The sequence below is a fragment of the Sturnus vulgaris genome, chromosome Z (assembly GCF_052056855.1).
Source record: "Sturnus vulgaris isolate bStuVul1 chromosome Z, bStuVul1.hap1, whole genome shotgun sequence".
Classification (NCBI taxonomy): domain Eukaryota; kingdom Metazoa; phylum Chordata; class Aves; order Passeriformes; family Sturnidae; genus Sturnus; species Sturnus vulgaris.
In genome coordinates this window covers 76,423,733-76,442,838 of record NC_142283.1, presented here as the reverse complement: position 1 = coordinate 76,442,838, position 19,106 = coordinate 76,423,733, and the positions used below count along the sequence as shown (strand labels likewise).

The 19,106-nt window shown below is 39.0% G+C and overlaps 1 long non-coding RNA gene across 1 annotated transcript in view; it reads left to right on the top strand.

Annotated features, from left to right (window-relative positions):
- The window catches only part of LOC148219948 (uncharacterized), a 48,156-nt gene extending 29,293 nt beyond the window's left edge, over positions 1-18,863 (top strand). The window contains exons 2-3 of the long non-coding RNA XR_015799694.1: positions 18,467-18,497; positions 18,621-18,863. This is a non-coding gene — a long non-coding RNA (uncharacterized LOC148219948). The remainder of the gene's footprint in view (positions 1-18,466; positions 18,498-18,620) is intronic.
- The last annotated feature ends 243 nt before the right edge of the window (positions 18,864-19,106 follow it).

Sequence of the window (19,106 nt, the reverse complement as noted above, 5' to 3'; positions counted from 1 at the left end):
GATAGTTCTTGCTAAAGTCTGTCACAACATCTTCATTGACATTCCTACCAATTCCAAAAACATTGAAGGTATCAGGAGCTTCTAGTCTCATGGCTGGAATAAACCTCGTGAGGTCAGCCTGTCAATAGCAGGGCTAATCCTGATGTTAGATGAGGTTGCAGGGGACTCGTACTTCACAGTCATATCTCCACATACAGAAACAAAGCAGAGTAATTGTGTATTAAAACTGATGTAGTCAGTAGCAATGATTTGTTTTGTTGTTCTTTTTAATCGTACACTTCCCTGTACTCCTTTGGAGATGCGCTTCTGTCATAGTTTGACATTATATATATATCGAGAGAGAGAGAGAGAGAGAGAGAGAAAGAGACAGAGAGAGCGAAAATATGTGTGACCAAAGTGAGGGGGAAATAAACACCATTAAGTGAAATGATTGGCTATCTCTACAAATTTTTAGCTTTGCACTTGCTTTCCCCATTTATAGAATATAATTTTTTTTGTCATGTTTCCTAGAGGGATATTGGTGGTCCTTATGCCATCTTTAGCTCTCTGCAGGAGATGTTCAGCACATTTTCTATTGTCTCAAGGCATTTAATTTACTTTTTATTTAGGAATACTTTTAAGAAGAGCATACATGTTACACTAGCAGTAACATTAAAAATGTATCCTTTTTTTCCATTGCCATTTTTAATTTTATCACATGGATGACTTGAAAACATGTACCTTTCTGTAAAATGAAAGATATGTTTTTACCCATCTGATAAATCAAAGGATTGATAAGGGAAAAAAAAATAATAATCCCTCCTCAATCCTCCTTTTGGTATGTGTATGTGTGTGTGTCACTTCTGTCACATACTTCCTTTCCTGTTCCTCTGTTATCTCTCTTCAGTTGCAAGGAATAATAAAGCAAAACAAAGCAAAATAACAATCCTTCCTTCTATTTCTTAAACTTGAACATCATCATTAAAGCAAGTGCTGAACTATTATTTTGTTATTTTTCTGACAACAGTCAACAACGACATGTCAAAGGCAAAATTCAATGGCCTTTTTTTACGCCCCTCAAAATGTTCTTGAATTACTTGGTCAGTAATGATAACCAACACAGAACACACCTTTGTCTGAGGAAATGCCACAGAATAGACATTTTCTGCTGGATAAAATATTGTAGGTTTTTATAGTGACTATTAGAGACAAAGCTGAGCAGAACATACTGGTTTTGTCTCTGTACTAGAAGTTTGAGCTAATCCAGCTGCCTGCCACAAGTACTCTGGTCCTGGTGTCTCACACTGTTAAGTCCTGAAGACTTGAAATTCTCTCTAGCCAACATGCAGAATCATGGGGACGTGGTAGGTGGAGCTGATCCTTCTGAATTTTCTGAGCTGTCTTTTGGAGTTTGAGTACATATGAATTTAAGGATTACAGATCCTCTTTTACATACATACATGTGTGACACTTAACAAATTAGTTTTCTCTGTGTATTAAACCCTATCTCCAAAAAAACATAGACCAATTCCTATCTCTTTTCTATTCTTAGGGGCAGTGCCTTATTCCTTTTCAATGTGAAATGTGTTGGTAAACAAGACCTCAACTTCAGTGGGCACCTAGGAACCCCAGTTTTGCCTTTGCTAATGATACAATTCTTAACGGGTCTAGTTAGACCAATTTTGTAAAATACCTGAAGTGAAACACTCTATGGCATGGACTCGAAGGAAATAAGCAGCATTAGAAAATGTTGTTTCCTATTAAATATGCCAAGGCAAGTAAACAGATTTGAATGGAGGTGTTTGTAGCACGTATACTCAGAGCTCTAGGCTGATACTTTTCATGGCCTATATTCCGCTCTCAGTGCAGCCCAGACAACTTTACAGGCTTTGTATCTTAATTAAATCTTTCTAATGATTCAGAGCAATTTTTTAACTCCCACTTTACATTTGTTCACTTGCTAACAAGTGCTGTATATATGCCTTTAGATCCCAGAATCACATTATGGGTAAAGAATGGTTTGGAACTTTAAAACTCAATTTAACTACCATTCTAAGTATTTATTTATTTATTTCCAAATAAAACATATTGGCTGATACTTTATTGTAAATAACCTAGCCATTGAATTCAGAAGCCCTACTGAAAATAAAATAATCTTGATAACAAAGCTTATTTATGAAGTTACAATAAAATACTGAGCGGTTTTTACTTTTACTAATGTAACTTCATCTATCTGCATAGTAATTCTCAACAATGCTAAGTTCTATTGCCCATTTGTAAGTCGATACTGTTACATAGTACAAACAGATGTTAAATTAGTTTATAAAAACACCTAGGAACAACTGCAGCAGCAGATTGCTTGTAAGTAATAGGCAAGATTATAAAATTCAGATTACAACAAAATGCAATAGCTTCATGTGCTAGCACAAATTAAAAAATATATATACCATGGACAAGGTGCAAAATGGATCAAATTAAGATAATACCAAAATAAATGGACTCAATATTATGTTAATATTAAAGAACTTTACTAGCCCTCTGATCCTGCCAGAGAATTTTAATGTGTCTTCTATCTCTACAGGTGATATTACCAGCAAAGTAATAGTTTGAAGGTCTTACCAGTGTTCTTTAAATACAAGAAAAATATGCAGCATATTAAAAAAAACCCAAACCAAACCAACCAAACAAACAAACAAACAAAAAAAAAAAAAAAAAAAAAAACCAAACAAAAAAAAAACAACCAACCAAAAAAAACCAGCAAACTTATACAATGGAAGGATGGAATATCTGTTGTCACAAGTAGAGAAAAACCCGAATCCACATTGTTCGTGTAAAAACTTTGCAAAGAAAAGACTATTTTATTCAGTAAAGGCGAAGAATTACATTATAATAGAAACACTGACAAACCCTAACTATAACAGCACAAATGTCACTTCTATAATGAGGCAGAATTCTCTGCTGCTTTTCTAATCTCTAGAGACATGATTCTACAACAAAATAAAATAAAATAAAATATAAAAAAGTAAACCTAGAAATATACAAGAAACAGGCTGGTGGTGGTATTCTTTCCCCGCACCCCCCTGACTAAAGGATATGTTGCCAATCCAAATTAGGTTAAATAAGATTTGAAATTTGTTCATTCTCTATTAACAGCCTAGTAGAAAGAGATATGCATGGAGAGAAATGTGATTAACTAGCTGAAAGGTATTATAAATTACAAAAGAAGAATGGACCATTGGACAAGTGCTGGGTGTGTTTGACTGAAATTAGTTTGACTATTGTGCAAGGTAAAATTTTGGAAAGGAGCAGAGGAGAAATTAGGCTTATTGTGCTGGTTTTAAAGTACACATAGAGTTGATTTTAAACTAGCTTTTTAATTTAACCTCAGAGAAGTGTTTATTTGCAGCCCCTGTAAAAGGACCAGCCCTGTTGAGTCTACGAGTCTTTTATACATTGTGACTAGCATTACAATGACTGACGCAACACGGGTAAGTAAAAAAATAAAGTTCCCTTTCTCCCTCGGTCCCCCACCTCCCTCTCCAGCAGATCAATATGCTTGAAGAAAATGTCACAGACTCCATTGAAGGTAATAGGTTTAGATCACCATTACATTTTCTATTCAATGAACTGAGTCTGGTCCATTTCTGTTGGAAAATTCACCTGTTTGAAAAGATTCATTTTCTTCAATGCAGTAGAATATAACAGCAGAGCAGTGATGCCTGCAGTAGATAGATATAAAAATATGCATATATATGTGTGCATATGTATATATACACACATATGTATCTATAACTGTAGTTTATCTGCTTTCCTACATATAAGGAATAGAGAAATAAGGAGAATAAGAAAGAAGGGGTACAAAGGAAGGTTTAGACAACTCTAATTAAAATACATTACTGAAAAGTAAAACAAACTAACCTGTTCTGTTTTCCTAGTTCTGTCCTCAGACCTCCTCTGTGACCTTAAAAGATGGTGTTCCACGCTCAGAATCAGTGTTCTGAAACCAAAATAATGAATAATTTACCTAGAATTTAAATGGCGAGGGCTAGATTTTGTTTTTCTTACTCTAAATCTGTTTCTTGTATAGGCTAAGATTCTTCAATAGAGATTATCCAATCTCTGCTGTATGTGTAGTGCAACAGTTTCATTCCAATTTGTTATAATATATAAGGAAAAAATGTGTCGAAGAAAAGGACAAGAAACAGATTTTGAGTTTATTTTCTTGCTTTTGAGACCTTGCCCAATAGACTCTCTAGCCACCTGCACGACAGAAACAGTTGTGTTTTTAACCCTTTCATATACATTTTCATATTTTCCAAGGAAGTTTGCACTCCTGATGTGGAAATAACTGTGACAGAGGATCTAGAATTCTTATGAAGCTTGTCCAGTTTTTCTCAACTGCGGAAAATTCCAAATTTGCTGCTGGAGTTTGTATGACTCCTAGACTTTTTCAGGGCTTTCTTTGCTGGATGAAAGTGCAACCTTAGCAGCTATTTTTTTCCCCCTGAAAAGGTATATGTAACTTGCAAAGAAATTATCCAAATCATTATTCTCTCTTTGTACTTTTTTTTTTTTTTTTTCTGTTTTACTTTTTCACAGGCCAAATCTACCTGAACAGCTATAAATTTAGAATTATTCCTTAAATGGTCAGGGTACAGACATGCCCTTTAACTCCAGAGTTTTAGCATACAGACATCTCCACTCAAGACAACCCTTCAGAGTATGAGGTTTTAGATACCTTCATAGCAAAACCAGATATTTTAAAATAAGCATGTACAAGGTACAATTAATCTCTTTATGTTGTTATATAAACTAAAAGAAACTGAATTCTCCTCAAAAAGTCCATGTCTCTCCATTAACCAAAAGGATGCCCAAGCTTAGATTGGCACATTTGGGCTGCAGAAAAGTCCAAACCAGTGCTCCTGTGTCACAGCATGTTCCATCAGCTGCTAGGAGAAATAGTCAACATGACTCTTCTTACACTATACTATTTTTTTTTTTTCCTACAAAGACAAAATAACGTTTTTATTCTTGTGCTGGTTTCACCTGGGGAAGAAGAGACTCAGAGGTTTTTCTCTATGAGAAAACTTTCTCTGTGAGTTGATGAGACCAATTGAGGGCTGGCTTTGTTATTGACAGCCTGAAAAACCAAAGAAAGATAGTTCCCTCCGTGAACACACATTTTGAAGAAGATAACCTGCGAAAAAGCTCTTTTATTTCCAGTGGCTGAGCAGGTAACACTGGCCCGGGCTCCCTCCCACGCAGAGTGGCGAGGCTGGGGCTAATGAGGCCACTGGGCCCCGTTTGCGAACCAGGGGACCCAATGGCCGTGAGGAGACAAAGCTCGTTAATAAGGCTTTAGCTTGGCTTCCTCCCCCACTGGCCCGCGGCTCTGGGGGGTGCCCGGCTCCTGCTGCTGGCTCGGAGCAGCTTTGGAGGGGCTGAGCTCGCCCAGCCCCTCACGGCCTGGGAGGAGGCAGCCGGGCCCTGTCTGGGAAGGAGGGTGGCCATGGACAGGGCCGGGCCCCTGTCTGGGAAGGAGGGGTGGCCATGGGCAGTGTGGGGTTGCAGTCGAGCCCCAAAAAGGCTGATTGAGATCTCAGCCTCCCCTCACCCATCACGGCCTGGAGGGGAGGCAGCCGGGCCTTGTCTGGGAAAGAGAGATGATCATGGGCAGTGTGGGGCTGGAGCTGAGCCCCAAAAAGGCTGAGATCACAGCCACCTGTCACCCATCATGGCCTGGGGGGAGGCAGCCGGGCCCTGTCTGGGAAGGAGGGTGGCCATGGACAGGGCCAGGCCCCTGTCTGGGAAGGAGGGGTGGCCATGGGCAGGGCCAGGCCCCTGTCTGGGAAGGAGGGTGGCCATGGGCAGTGTGGGGCTGTAGCCCAGCCCCAAAAAGGGCTGATTGAGATCTCAGCCACCCCTCACCCCGCAGGCCCGGGCCTGGCCCAGCTTTTGCCGCTGATGTGTGAAACTTTAACTCTTTAGTGCTTGGATAAGCACTTGGCTCCGTTTTCTTTTGAATAAAAACAAATAAAAACCAGAAAAGATAAAAAGTCAGGGAAGCAAGAGCTAAGTTTTTGGGGGTTTTTTAGATGAAAGAAAAATGAGAAGATGCTATGAAAGTTGGCTGAAAATCCTTTTGTGAAGTTGTAAGGATGAACTAATATTACACTGAATATTCCTATAAACCATGGAGAAAAATATGGGGGGGGTGGAGTGTTCCATTTAATAAATTTTTGACCAAAGGCACCTGTATTAAGAATCCTTTGCCCCGAGGAGAAAAGGCGATCTCTTTTTCTAGAGATAAAGCATGAACAAAGAAAATGACAAATGAAGAGAATTTTTGGTTTAGAACAGTTCATTCTTAGAAGTAAAATACCCCGTAAGTTTAACATGGACCATAAGCACAGCTTTAGGAAAGCTGTGAAAATAAGAAAAGCCTCATGAGTTCTTTTCCCAGACAGATACGAATTGTGAAAAGTGAAGCCACAAAAGAAATGTTTTTTTTCCCTCCTTGTAAAAAAGTCCCTATGACCTCACAAAAAGAAACTTCTCTTTCCAAAGTGAACTGAAAAGGACTATTTAAGGTAGGAACTGACTAAAGTAGTTTTTTGTATAATTGTTTTGTTGTTATGAAAGTTAAGAAAGAGAAGAAAAAAGTGGTCTGAAAAATCTTACTCTGAGTTTGCTTATCTTTCTTTTTCTTTGTGTAGTTAATAAAGTTTTTTATACCCTTTTAAGTTTTAGGCCTGCCTTGCTTCTGCTCCTGGTTCTGTCTCACAACAAAGAAAATAAGTATATTTAAATTAACAAATCAAAACGATAACAATTCTTTTGTCAAAGCACTTTTGTCACGAATACAGAATTCCATGAACATAAACTTAATTGTCAAAATATTATTATTTTTAGAGATTTTTGACCAAAAAAAAACCCCTCAACCCCCCACCCCTTTTATTTGCAAGGCATTATTTCTTCCTCTGGAATGCTTTGTATTTCGATTTTTTCAAAAGAGTTTTGAATTTTTACACTTCATTTTCATGTTTCAGAAACATGCCAGCTTTTAGGAGAGATCGCTAGAAGATCACGTGGATTTTTGCACACCTTTCTCATTTTTTTTTTTTTTAATCCAGATCAAAGGCTCATCTAGCATCTTTGTCCATCCATGTTTACCCTAGATGTTTGCTCCTTAATTTTAGCTTGTTTCACATTATATTATACAAATTCTGTCAGTCTTCCTTTCCCCTTGGCTAATTTCTAACCATGTTAGAAAAAAATTACTTCTAGCTGTTTAGAAGAATCCAGTAGCAGAAATGGAATATGATTCTTTCATAAGATACATTTTCATAATGCATATAAGCAGGAAAGTCGAATTAACATTGAAGTAACAATACTGAGTTTTATGATGTCTCCTAACTTGTAGTGTTTCTGTTTATATTTTGGTATTATTTTAATGTACTACTACTGGATATAATAAAATATTGGAATACATGCAGGAATACATGAATGCAACACCATTCTTTGAAACCAACATTAACAACAATTTAATGAGATAAAAAAAAGCTATTGCTAGTACTGAAAAACACAGAGAGTCAAGTTCTTTTTGATTAAGAGTTCTGTGTGAGCTGTGACTTTTTTTCTTTCTTTCCTTTAACTGTTAGAGGGAAAGAGCAAGGCGGGAATTTTTCAAATTTGATGGTTCAGAGAAAATAATGAAAAATTATTAAGAAAAAAAAAAGCCAAGCAATTAAAACCTGAATGAAAGGAACCATTTAAAAACTGCATTCATTTCTGAGTTGAACTTATCACTATGCCTTATGGTGCATGACTATAAATTACTAGTACTGGTTAAGTTCTCTCTGTCCACAGAATATCTAGATTATGGAAATGAAGAAACAGAAGTACTTTTAATTACAACTCAACTGTGTGCTCTCTTTGCAGGCTGAGGATCAGGAAAAGTTCAGCAACAGGTGCTTTGGGCACACGTAAGAAGTACCTGCAATCATTTAGCATTGCAAAGAGACTTCTGATGCTAATGAAGGCTAAAAATTGGATTCACAAGTTTACAGAGTACACCAAACTGAACAAAATTGTCAGCATAACATTTAAATTACTTTTTTGATAAGCTTGGCTATTTACAAATCATCAGACAATTACATCTTCCAAAAACTATTTAACATCAATTCACTCTGCCTTTTCAACACTGCACTTGATTAATTCCAAATAAATTGAAAGAAATTACCTTGCAGATTGCAAGAAACTGACCAAAAACAATTGCTACAGTTTTAAATTGCGTATCGTTAAACTAACTCCGCATAATAGTTTTCATTTGCATTATCTTCTCTGCTACAAACGTTAACTATTTCACAGAAAGACAGAAATGTTTGGATTTGATTAATCTGATACACTGAAAGGACTTGTTCACCCTCAAATTATCCAGTAATTATCCATTAATTTTGACAATTAAACAACCTCCTTGAATAATAATGAAAGTATAGGAAAACTACGTTTCATCTTTTTCTTTTTCCTATTGATATTACCACTATATGTGCAACCCACAAGATAACTGTAAGAAGAATACATCTCTCATCCTGAAAATGAGCATCAAATATACAGGATATATTTTTACCCTAAAAAAGAGACCCCAAAATCTCTTGAACATGAGAATGTCAACTTCAATAATAGGTTGTTTCCATAGAGGCAGCAAATAATAAATATCTACCTATATCTCAAATGCTGGACACTATGCCAGGTTCTCTGAATATGTTTGGGGATTTTTTCAGCAGACTGTCCAATGGCCAAAATATGGCCAAGGAAGCCCTCTGGAGATGAGGACTGTGATTTTCTGGACTGCCAGCTGAAGACAGGCAGAGCACTCCATCACATCTGAAGTGGTACAAAACATCTGTATATGCACAGGTGCATTTGTCCTGGCAGACATAATGAAAGCAGGAAAGCTCTTCTGCTTGCTGAATATATGTGAACTGTAGGATAAACTGAATAGTCCTCGTGGGCATGATTTATGAGTTTAGACACCCCAATGGATCTTGCCTTGCTTCTAGTAGGTTTACTAGAAGGTTACAGATTTCCTTTATCAGGTTTTTAAGGATCATTTACTTGTCTTTACATCAGCCCCCATTTTTATGGTCTTGGATGAACAAGTATCCTTACAATTCTGCATTTCAAATGGGGTTTGTACTTTGCAGCTACTGCAGTTGAACAACAGTGGTTGCTTCACTTTAGCTTTACATTAAAGGTAAAATGTAGACTTACTAAAGACATATTAATAGTCTGTACTTTAAATTAAAAAAAAAAAAAAAAGGAAAAAATATCCACTGCAGACCTTTTCAGCTTTAGTGCAAATGTAATTAGTTTGATTTACTATAGCTATGGGCCACCAACTCCACCTAAGCTTCCAATGAATTGCTAAAAAGGAGAGTCAGAGAGCCAGAGGCAGTCAGGGGAGTAAAGAAGTGTGTGGTACCAGCTCTGACACCCTTATTTAAACATAGCAGTACCCTCTAGTAGGGTATTAAAAAAAAACAAAACAAAAAAACCAAAAAAACTCAGAGGGGTTTAGTGCTCACTTTTTTTTTTTTTTCTTTCTTCTTATATGTGTATGTTGTCTATATCCATCTGGCATCGGTTGCGGTCCCAGAGGTACTATAGGACTGGCTTCTCTGAGAAGCTGCTGGAAGCTCCCCATGTCCTGCAGTGCCAGTGCCAGCTGCATCCAGGATGGACCCTGCCACTGAAAAAGGCTCAGCTCATCAGTGATGGTGCTGGTGCCTTTGGGATGAGATATCCAAGAAGGGAGGGGAAAATTCAACAGCAGCTGGAATAGAGTAGTGAGACCATGTGCGAGGAGCAGCCCTGCAGACACCCAGGGCAGTGCAGAAGGAGGGGCAGGAGCTGCTCCAGGCTCTGGAGCTCAGATTCCCCTGCAGCCCCTGGAGCAGCCCATGGTGAGGCAGCTGTGCCCCTGCAGCCCAGGGAGGGCACGGGGGAGCAGAGATCCACCTGCAGCCCTGCAGGAGCCCAGGCTGGAGCAGGGGGATGCCCAAAGGAGGCTGTGACCCCACAGCATTCCTGTGCTGGAGCAGGGTCCTGGCAGGAACCTGTGGCCCCTGGAGAGAGGAGCCCAGGCTGGAACAGGATTGCTCTCAGGACTTGGGACCTCATGGCAAAGACCCATTGTTGGGGGTTAGGTTTATTTTCTTTTGTTCCTTCGTACCTATAGAATTTTTCCCACAAGTTGCTAATAAATACCGACTACTAGGTATTTATGGGTACTTAAGAAAATAAAGAAGTGGCCAAACTCAGGGGGAAGGAGGGCATCTGGTTGCATTTTCTGTTACCTGGGGCGTTTCTCTCCGTGGCACAGAGATACCAGGAGATTTTGAGCAGGTAAAGAAGGGCTAGGGCAGCTGCTAGCTCTGTCACTCTGATGCTTCAGAGGAGGATGCTCGAAGCTGCTGCTATTCATGGAACGGAATTCGCCGTAACCCAGCCCGGAGCTTCTCCTTCTCCTTTTGTCCTTCTCCTTTTCTCTTCCTCCTTTTCTCCTTCTCCTTCTTTTTCTCCTTTTCCATCTCCTTCTTCTTCTCTTCTCCTTCTCCACTCTTTTCTCTTTCTTCTTTTCTCCTCCTTTTCTCCTTTTTCATCTGCTCCTTCTCCCTCTCCTCCTTCTCTTCTCCGTCTCCTTTCTTTTCTCCTTCTTCTTTTCTCCTCCTTTTCTCCTTTTTCATCTGCTCCTTCTCCCTCTCCTCCTTCTCTTCTCCTTCTCCTTTCTTTTCTCCTTTTCTCCTTTTCTCCTTTTCCCCTTTTCCATCTTCTCCTTCTCCTTCTCCTTCTCCTTCTCCTTCTCCTTCTCCTTCTCCTTCTCCTTCTCCTTCTCCTTCTCCTTCTCCTTCTCCTTCTCCTTCTCCTTCTCCTTCTCCTTCTCCTTCTCCTTCTCCTTCTCCTTCTCCTTCTCTGGGGTGAGCCTCTGCTGTTCGTGTTCCCGGGAATGCTGAGCCCCCATTCCTGCCCTGCTCGGAGCCAGGCTGTCGCTGTCGCTGTCCCAGCCGCGCCACTCCTCCGTCCCCGCTCTGGGTTCTCTGCCCTGGGTTTCTCTACTCTGGATTTCTCTGCTCTGGGTTTCTCTGCCCTGGGCTTCTCTGCTCTGGGTTTCTCTGCCCTGGGCTTCTCTGCTCTGGGTTTCTCTGCTCTCTGCATCCCTGCACCCCCTATCCTGCCGGGATTTCCCGCACTGTCACTGCCGAGGAGTTCTCTGTTACATCTCGTTCCACCAGCCTGGAATTTCTGCTCATTCCTGCCCTTCCAGCTTGGTGCTCCTCACAGAGGCACTGGGACAGACTGCCCAGGGCTCTGTGAAACAAAGCCTCGCCTCCATCCTTTCCCTTCTCGGCTGACAAGGCTCTCACGGGGTCCCTGCTTCTGTTGGTTATTCAATCCGTAGTTGTTGGTTTTGTTTGTCTAGTTATACATACTAGTAAAGAACTGCTGTTCCTGTGGTCATATCTTTGCCTTTTAATTTCAAAATTACTACAATTCGGAGGGAGGTCGTTTCCATTCTCCAATCCAAGGGAGGCTCCTGCCTTCCCTAGCAGACACCTGGCTTTCAAACCGAGACACCCCTAATGGAGCAGCCTGTTCCTGAAGGATTGACCAAGTGGAAGGAATCCACACTGTAGCAGTTCATGGAGGAATGACCCAGTGGAAGAAATCCATTTTCTGGATGAAGGGCTGACCCTGTGGGAAGGACCCACACTGGAGCAGTTCATGCAGGATCATCTCCCATGGGAGATACCCCACGACTGGAGCAGGGGAAGAATGTGTGTAGTCCAGGCTCTGAGGAGGAAGAAGCTTCAGAGATGGCATGTGATGAATTGACCACAGGTCTGTTCCCTGTCCTCCTGTGCCATGGTGGGGGAGTAGGTTAAGAAAATCAGGAGCAAAAATCAGGAAGAAGGGAGAGATGGAGGTGCTTTAATATTTAGTTTTCCATCTCATTACCCTACTCTAATTTGATTGGTAATAAATTAAACTAATTTCCCTCAGCTGAGTTTGTTTTGCATGAGACAGTATCTGGTGAGTGATTTCTCCCTGTCGTTATCTCAACCCAGGAGACTTTTGTTTTATTTCCTCTTCCCTGTCCATCTAAGGAGGAGACTGAAAGAGTGTCTTTGGTGGGCACTTGGAATTAGGGCAGGATTAATTCATCACACTCATCAAAAATCCTTTTTTATTCCATATATAATTTATGTAGGATACTTCTGGGATGATGCTCAGTGATATTAAAAGTAATACAAATTTTGTGTTTTGGGAGGAAGGAGAGGGAATACACAAGTGTATCACCAGAAATACAACTACCTGGCAAATGATAATATAAAAGCATTTAATTATACTCTTTCACATCATCCTCTTCCTAATAGAAACAGCACTGATACACTCTACAATCTTTCAGTCCTTACCGTGAAAAATATCCCTGTTTCACAGACAGAAAGGGCAGAAGGCACTGTTTCAGAAGTCCTTTCAGGTTTTCTTCCTGTTATTTAGTCTTAATTAAATCTTTTCTCCCACTGCAGGACAGCAATAGTTATCTCATAGTTAACCAGTAATGAATAACTGCTACTGGTTAATGAGTAATCATTACCTCAACTGAGGCCAAGGGAAGCCTGGGGTTTCCTAAAGCAGGCCCCCTTCCTATTTGCATGCTGCAGGGTAACATCCCTCTCAATTTGGCCCAGAGACTTCACTTGCTCACTACCTTATCAGCAGCATAAATGCCTCTGTGGTAGCATGGGGTATTTGATAAGACTGTGTGTCACATAGCACTCAAACTCCATAATCATCTCTGAGCCACAGGAGCTTAAAAACAGAGTGTGAAGTCATCTTTCAAGTTTGAATGCACAAGTAAGCAAAGACAGTAATTAAACTTCAATTGGTATTTTATTTTTAATTCAGCTGCAAAGAGCAGAATCTCGCCTTCAAATTTAATTAACAGCCTTCCCCTCAGCCCCCTCCCACGTACACAGCCAGCCATCTATCAACAGGGAGCTAAATTCTCCTTTCTTACAACCCCAGTGAAATCACAGTGGAGAATTTGGTCCAGCAGTTTACAGAGTGCTGATGAGAGCCCTGTCATGTAAGGAAGCACATAACTTTAAGCTGAGACTCCCTCCTACTGTTAAGAAATAACAGATGATTTTTTTCTTCTTTTTCTTTTTAAGGATCAGTGGGCCCTGTCTTATCTTTCTTATCCACTGATTTTGGCCTTCATTCTTTCTCTGCTTAAAAAATAGCAAAGAAAGACAACACTATAAAAAAAAAAAAACAACAAAACAAAAACAAACTAAACCAAAACAAAAACCACCAAACCCCAGAACTTTTTAGCTCTTACTATTCAAAGGTGCTGTATCCACATTTTTCTCCTTGAGACTGTCCTAGAATATAATAGGCTGATTCTCATAGACAAGATTTCCAAGTTCATGTCAGAGAAGATTAGTGGGAAGGAATGAAAAACTTCCTTTATTGACACCATGGGAAGAGACTGAGAGGAGGACTGCGGTAAGACTGAACCAAGAAAACCTATTCTGTAAGTCAGCAGCAATGGATCTTCCTCCAACTCATCCCTTTCCTGTGTGTTCAGACCTCCTCTTTAGGCTTCTGAAGACCTCTGAAAAGATAAGTTTGACAGTTCTTGTCAAACTCAGGTCAAACACAGGTGTCAAAAGGTAGTCAGAAATGGCATGAGAAAAATCACAAGGGGTGTTCTCAGTGTAAATGGTGTTGGAGCCCAGAAAATAATGGCTATCAGTGGGAAGGAGGTAATAAAACATGCCTTATGCATATACTTTCTGATCCTTCTGTGATTGATATTGGCACATAGCACTCATGGATTGCCTCTTGTCATGTAAATGGACAATCTAATCCCCAAATGACCTTTTATCCCCTCTCCTGTGCATCTTGCACCTCACTATTGAGGAGTTACTGAGAAGCTCGTGTATCTCAGAAAATAACTGAGTGATAGCAGAGTGCATATCCATAGGATTTCCCAAGGAGAACCAAGAAAACAGTATCTCAGACTTAAATCATTCAGTTTAAATTACCCAGGTTTGAATGATCAGCTGTGTAGCCATGTGCAGCACAGGTGTACACTCAAGCTGTATAATCTGCTAAAAGGTGCTTATTTGGATTCTGCTGAGAAGCTGGTTGTGTTTGGACTACTGCAAATCCAAGCTCTCTCTCGCTTGCAAAATGTTGTGCAAGCAAACACAAAAAGCTTAAGGAAGATATGAGCTTTAAAGGAAATTAATGGCAGTTGTATGTTACAGGGTTTCCTGTACCATCTTTCTGAATTCCTGTTAATGTAGTCTGTCAAGCAGCTGAAGCAAACAGGCCAGTGGTCTGGTCCACTCTGCTAATCCTTGGTTTTGGATATACCAATTACAGTGAGCTCAGACTAGCAGCAAAATTAATTAGAGGAAGAAAGCTATTAACGTGCTTTGCAAAATTAGGTGTTTTAAGCTCCCTCTCACACACCTCCACACATAGGTGCAGCTTCGCTAATTGATTACTGAGGAAGGCACCTGATATTACTACCTATATATGCATTCTGCGTTTTAAACTCCAGGGAGGGATAGAATAACTTTTTTGTTCCTGAGGCGCTAATAGAATTAATATTAAAAATGAGACAGTTGATGCTGCAATAGCATGACATGGAATTTTTGGACTAAATCCTCTAAAAATGTTGAAATGTTGCTCCTACATGAATCTAACTACTTTTAAATTGGGCCTAGATGAAAAATTATGTTTCCAGGTACTTAATTATTTTCAAATATGGAGGGCCAGGATGGATTGCTCTGGAAAGCTCTTCACTTTTCTCCTGTTAAGAGGTCAGTTTTGCTCTAAGCAGCCCAAATTTGCTGAGGTCATGAGAGAACCATTCAAGATTAAAGAAACATTTTTTGCTGTTTTTGTACTTTCTTGTTTTTTCATTTTAGCATGTTATTGTTTGAATTTTTCACCCAGAATGAGAAAAAAAAAAAAAAGTTAGCGACAGACCTGCTCACTGTCTAAATCATTAATTAAAGATTAAATGAGAAAGGGCTGTCCCAACTATCTTCTTTTAATGAATGAGGTCCATTAGAAATCAATCTTCGGAAGAAGACTGATCTGATTGGATCCCAGCAGTAATTACTACCTAACATATTGTATTGGTATCCTATGTAATCAATAGATAGAAGCAAGCATTTTAAAAAGCATATGCTAGGGTAGGTTATTTTAAATATCTCCAGCTCACAACATCTTAAAAAAAAGAACATCCATTAATGCAAAAGCAGCTTTCTGAGTTTATGTATCACTGAGTTCTGATGTGTGCAGCTTTCTGAATTTAGAAGTGTTGCTTCAAACAAGGAGATGCTAGTGAAATGTATAATTATAAGAATATTTATTATAAAAATATTCAATACAGGGATCTATTAAATAGTCATGGCATTATGAGATGTTATAAGGAATACCAATAAAAACATGCATGCAATATTCTCAACTGTATGCCATTAAATAATCAAAGATCTAATCAATGCAGGACTCTATTTATGTTAAATGTAGTCTTACTCTTCACTTATTATTGTAATTTTATATTATTATAATCTGAACATGAACTTGAAAAGTTTATAAACATGTTTATGTGACTGTATTAAGACAATTTATTTCCTATCAAGGTTTGTAGCTAACATGGTGACACTCAAGAGAACCTTGTTTAACTGGCAGTAGGTAAATATAAATAGCCTTCTAATAATTATGATATGTTGAATAGCAAGAGAAGCATATTAGAAGTGAAACAATATTGTCAGCCTAATTGAGTAGTGGAAGTAAGTTAACAGCCCAATAATGCAATATAAATTAAAATGCCATGAAATCATGATAATATAATAAGAGTCTAAATAAGATTCAGTGACAGTAATATCTCAGACCAAAAGCTTCTTTAAGATAGTTCGGCCTAAAATTACACACACAAAACTGCATTAAAGGGACATTACTGAGGTTGCAAAGTCAAGCACTCAAAACAAGTTAGGGAATGCTTGAATTAAGTTTGCCCGTGCAACATTAATTTGGCACCCTTGTGTGGGGGCATTATGGCACAGTCTTTAATTACATGATCACATGCTATTTTTTCCACAGGGTGCCTGCCACCTTCAGCTAATTAAGGTTCAGAGGAAAACTTAATTTTCACATTCTCTAATTTCTGTAGGCTTGACTTTGCAACCTTAATGATGTTATTTTCACATAGGATTTTGGGTTTCTATCTGTGTGAGGAAGAGAGACAGAAGAGGAATGGTGAAAGGGCTCTGGTGTGCATTCATTTCACCAAGTTAAGAAAGCAAACATTTTAAAGATGATAGTCATCCCATCATCTTATACTGACAGCAAGCTGAATTTTTGTCAGAATGAAAATATAAAGTTAAGTTTAGAAGCTAGGCTCATTTACTTAAAGCAGTTCTACTGAGGAAAACAAGTGAAGGGGTTGCAAAAATGGGCTGTCATCTGAATGGGATAATATTAAATTCAAATATTTCAAGAAAGTCAATCAGCACTGGGGAAGGTGATGAAAATATTCATCCTCCATTTCCTAGACAAATGAGATGTTGAGGCTGTATCTTCCCCCTTTGCTTATTTTTCATATTTTTAAATGTCTATAATTGTTCATTTGTCTTTATGCCAGTATACATATATTTGGCATATACACATGCCATATGTATATTGGCAAGGCATGTGGACAAACCTTACCTTTTGATGTTAAAATACATCACATTTGAAGGCACTTTTGGGATGCCAAGTAGGATTTTAGGTTCCAGAGATGTCCAGCAGCCTGGCTGAATTAATTTACTGGCCAACATAAGCAGAATGAAACTACATTAGAGAAGTTTAAATTACACTAGAGAAGTTTTTGATCTCTGCCTGCCTCAAGGTCTGGCTGAGGGTGACTGTGCATATTGAGGTGGGTGATGTTAGGCTGTGCTCTGGACCCTGTCAGGCAGCTTATAGTTTTCTCACAGTTCACTCTGCAGCCTGGAAATGCACTTGATTTTGCATGATCCAAGAATCCCCTTTTCACTCCGTGTTCAGCTGTACCTTGACAAAAGAGTTTAAGAATAACCCTGCAGTCATATAGCTACCTAAAGTGAAATAAACTAACTTTAAATAAATTCACTTTAAATCAACAAATTCAAACTTGACTGTGCTGCTGAAGCTTAAGTGTGGGCCGGGCTGTATTACTATATAAGCATTCAGACATAAAATGGACTTTGGAGTTTGCATTGCTTTGGTGCTGGGTACTTGCAGAGCATGCAGAAACTGAACTAAGATGTCTCACAATTCCATACAAATCATTGGTTGTTTAGTATTTTTCATCAGCTGGTGGAGTGTGACTTGAGCATTTGGGGAAATGGAAACTGGAAAAGTAGTGTAAGATAGTCAGGCATCATCCAGTCACCTGAAGAGGGATGAGAATGTTCAAGGAGCAATCCCCAGCACTGTGTAGAACTACAGCATGGATCCCATGGTCTTGTACAGTGGCTGTTTATTCAGCTAAAACCAGGATAAATAAAGGTTCTTCTTTCTGCTTCTTCCCCTGTTTGTGTAGTTTTTGTTTTTTTGTTTTTTTTTAATCTTTGGTTTGTTTGTTTGGTTGGTTGGTTGGTTGGTTTTTTGGGTTTTTTTTTTAGTTCCTTCCTACTTCATTACTTGAAGTGAAAACCTGAGAATGATTCTGCAGCTTCTTCCTGACCAGTCAGAATAGAATATCTGTGGTCAGGTTAAGGTCTTGTTAACTTGTTTGTGTGTGCATTAGTGTGCATGCATTTCTCAGAGGAGAAACTCCTGTTTTCCTTGCATGTATAAAAGGAATTAATTAAAGGAATTACAGTTATCGCATGAGCTGCTGCATTATCTTTTTATATGTATCAAATTGCTGACAACTACCAACATTTTCTCAACTGATTTCTTTTTCTTTTAAGATATGTTTCTTTTTTCCCCTTTTTATTTTTTACACAGACAATGAATGTCTGTTCCTGAAGTAGCAAGGTTCATATTGATCTGTACAGCTGAAGGAAGTGACCTGTGGCTTTTCTCCAACAACAAATTTCTCTCCTCATTTGGAAAGACCAATTTATTTTGGACTGACAAATGCACTGCTATACCACCACATTTTTATTTTCTTCACCAGATGGGAGATTCTAAGCAGTGCATTATGGATATCTGTATGATGCTGATCTTCATGTTACAGAACTGTGGTGGAAAATAAATTTTAAGTATGTCCAATGATCTGATCCTGGTCAACTGGAGTCGTTTTTCAGACTTGTCCGCACATAAAAATTTCCCCTCAACTGAAAAGGACCTTGCCCAGTTTAGAGATGGAGTGAGGGAGACTGATTTTTTTTCTCTCCTAGTTTTTTATTTTTTTAATTTTTTTTTTTTTCAGGTGAGCTTGTCAAGAGGATCTTTATGAAGAGGTAAGACTGTTTTCAAATGGGTAAGAATCAGTGCATTAGTATTTCCCAACGTTACCTCCATCTTGCTCCTCCCAATCCTTTCTCACTGTTCTTTCTTACTTGCTTGTTTCCTTGTTTCTTCAGGGTGTGTGGACAAGTTTCCAGACATGGGGAATGGAAGTCTTGCAAACCAGTGTTGCACCTGTGTTCTGGCCTTCTGATGTTAACTGATTTCTTTTACAGTTTCTCACACTCTTTCTGGTAAACACTGGATGTTTTACATTCCTCCTTGGAGGAAGAAAGAATTAAAGGATATGTGACGAGCCAATGAAGTCAAGAAGTCTCATCATCACCGTCCAATCCATAATCATTGTTAAAATTCTATAAATAAACATGCAATATAAATAAAACTCTCTTTTCCTGTTCAACTTACTTGAAGTCAAGTATAAGTCTCCCTCTCTCTCTCTCACTCTCTCTCTCTTTCTCTGTGTCATAACAGCAACAAACCAGTGTGTGGGAAGGCTTGTAGCCTGAATTTTCTGTTGGTCTACAACATGATCTCTGACTTCTTGGACTTCTGACTCTCTTTGGCTTCAAAGGGACTCAGTCAAGCCCATGGTGTTAGAAGAC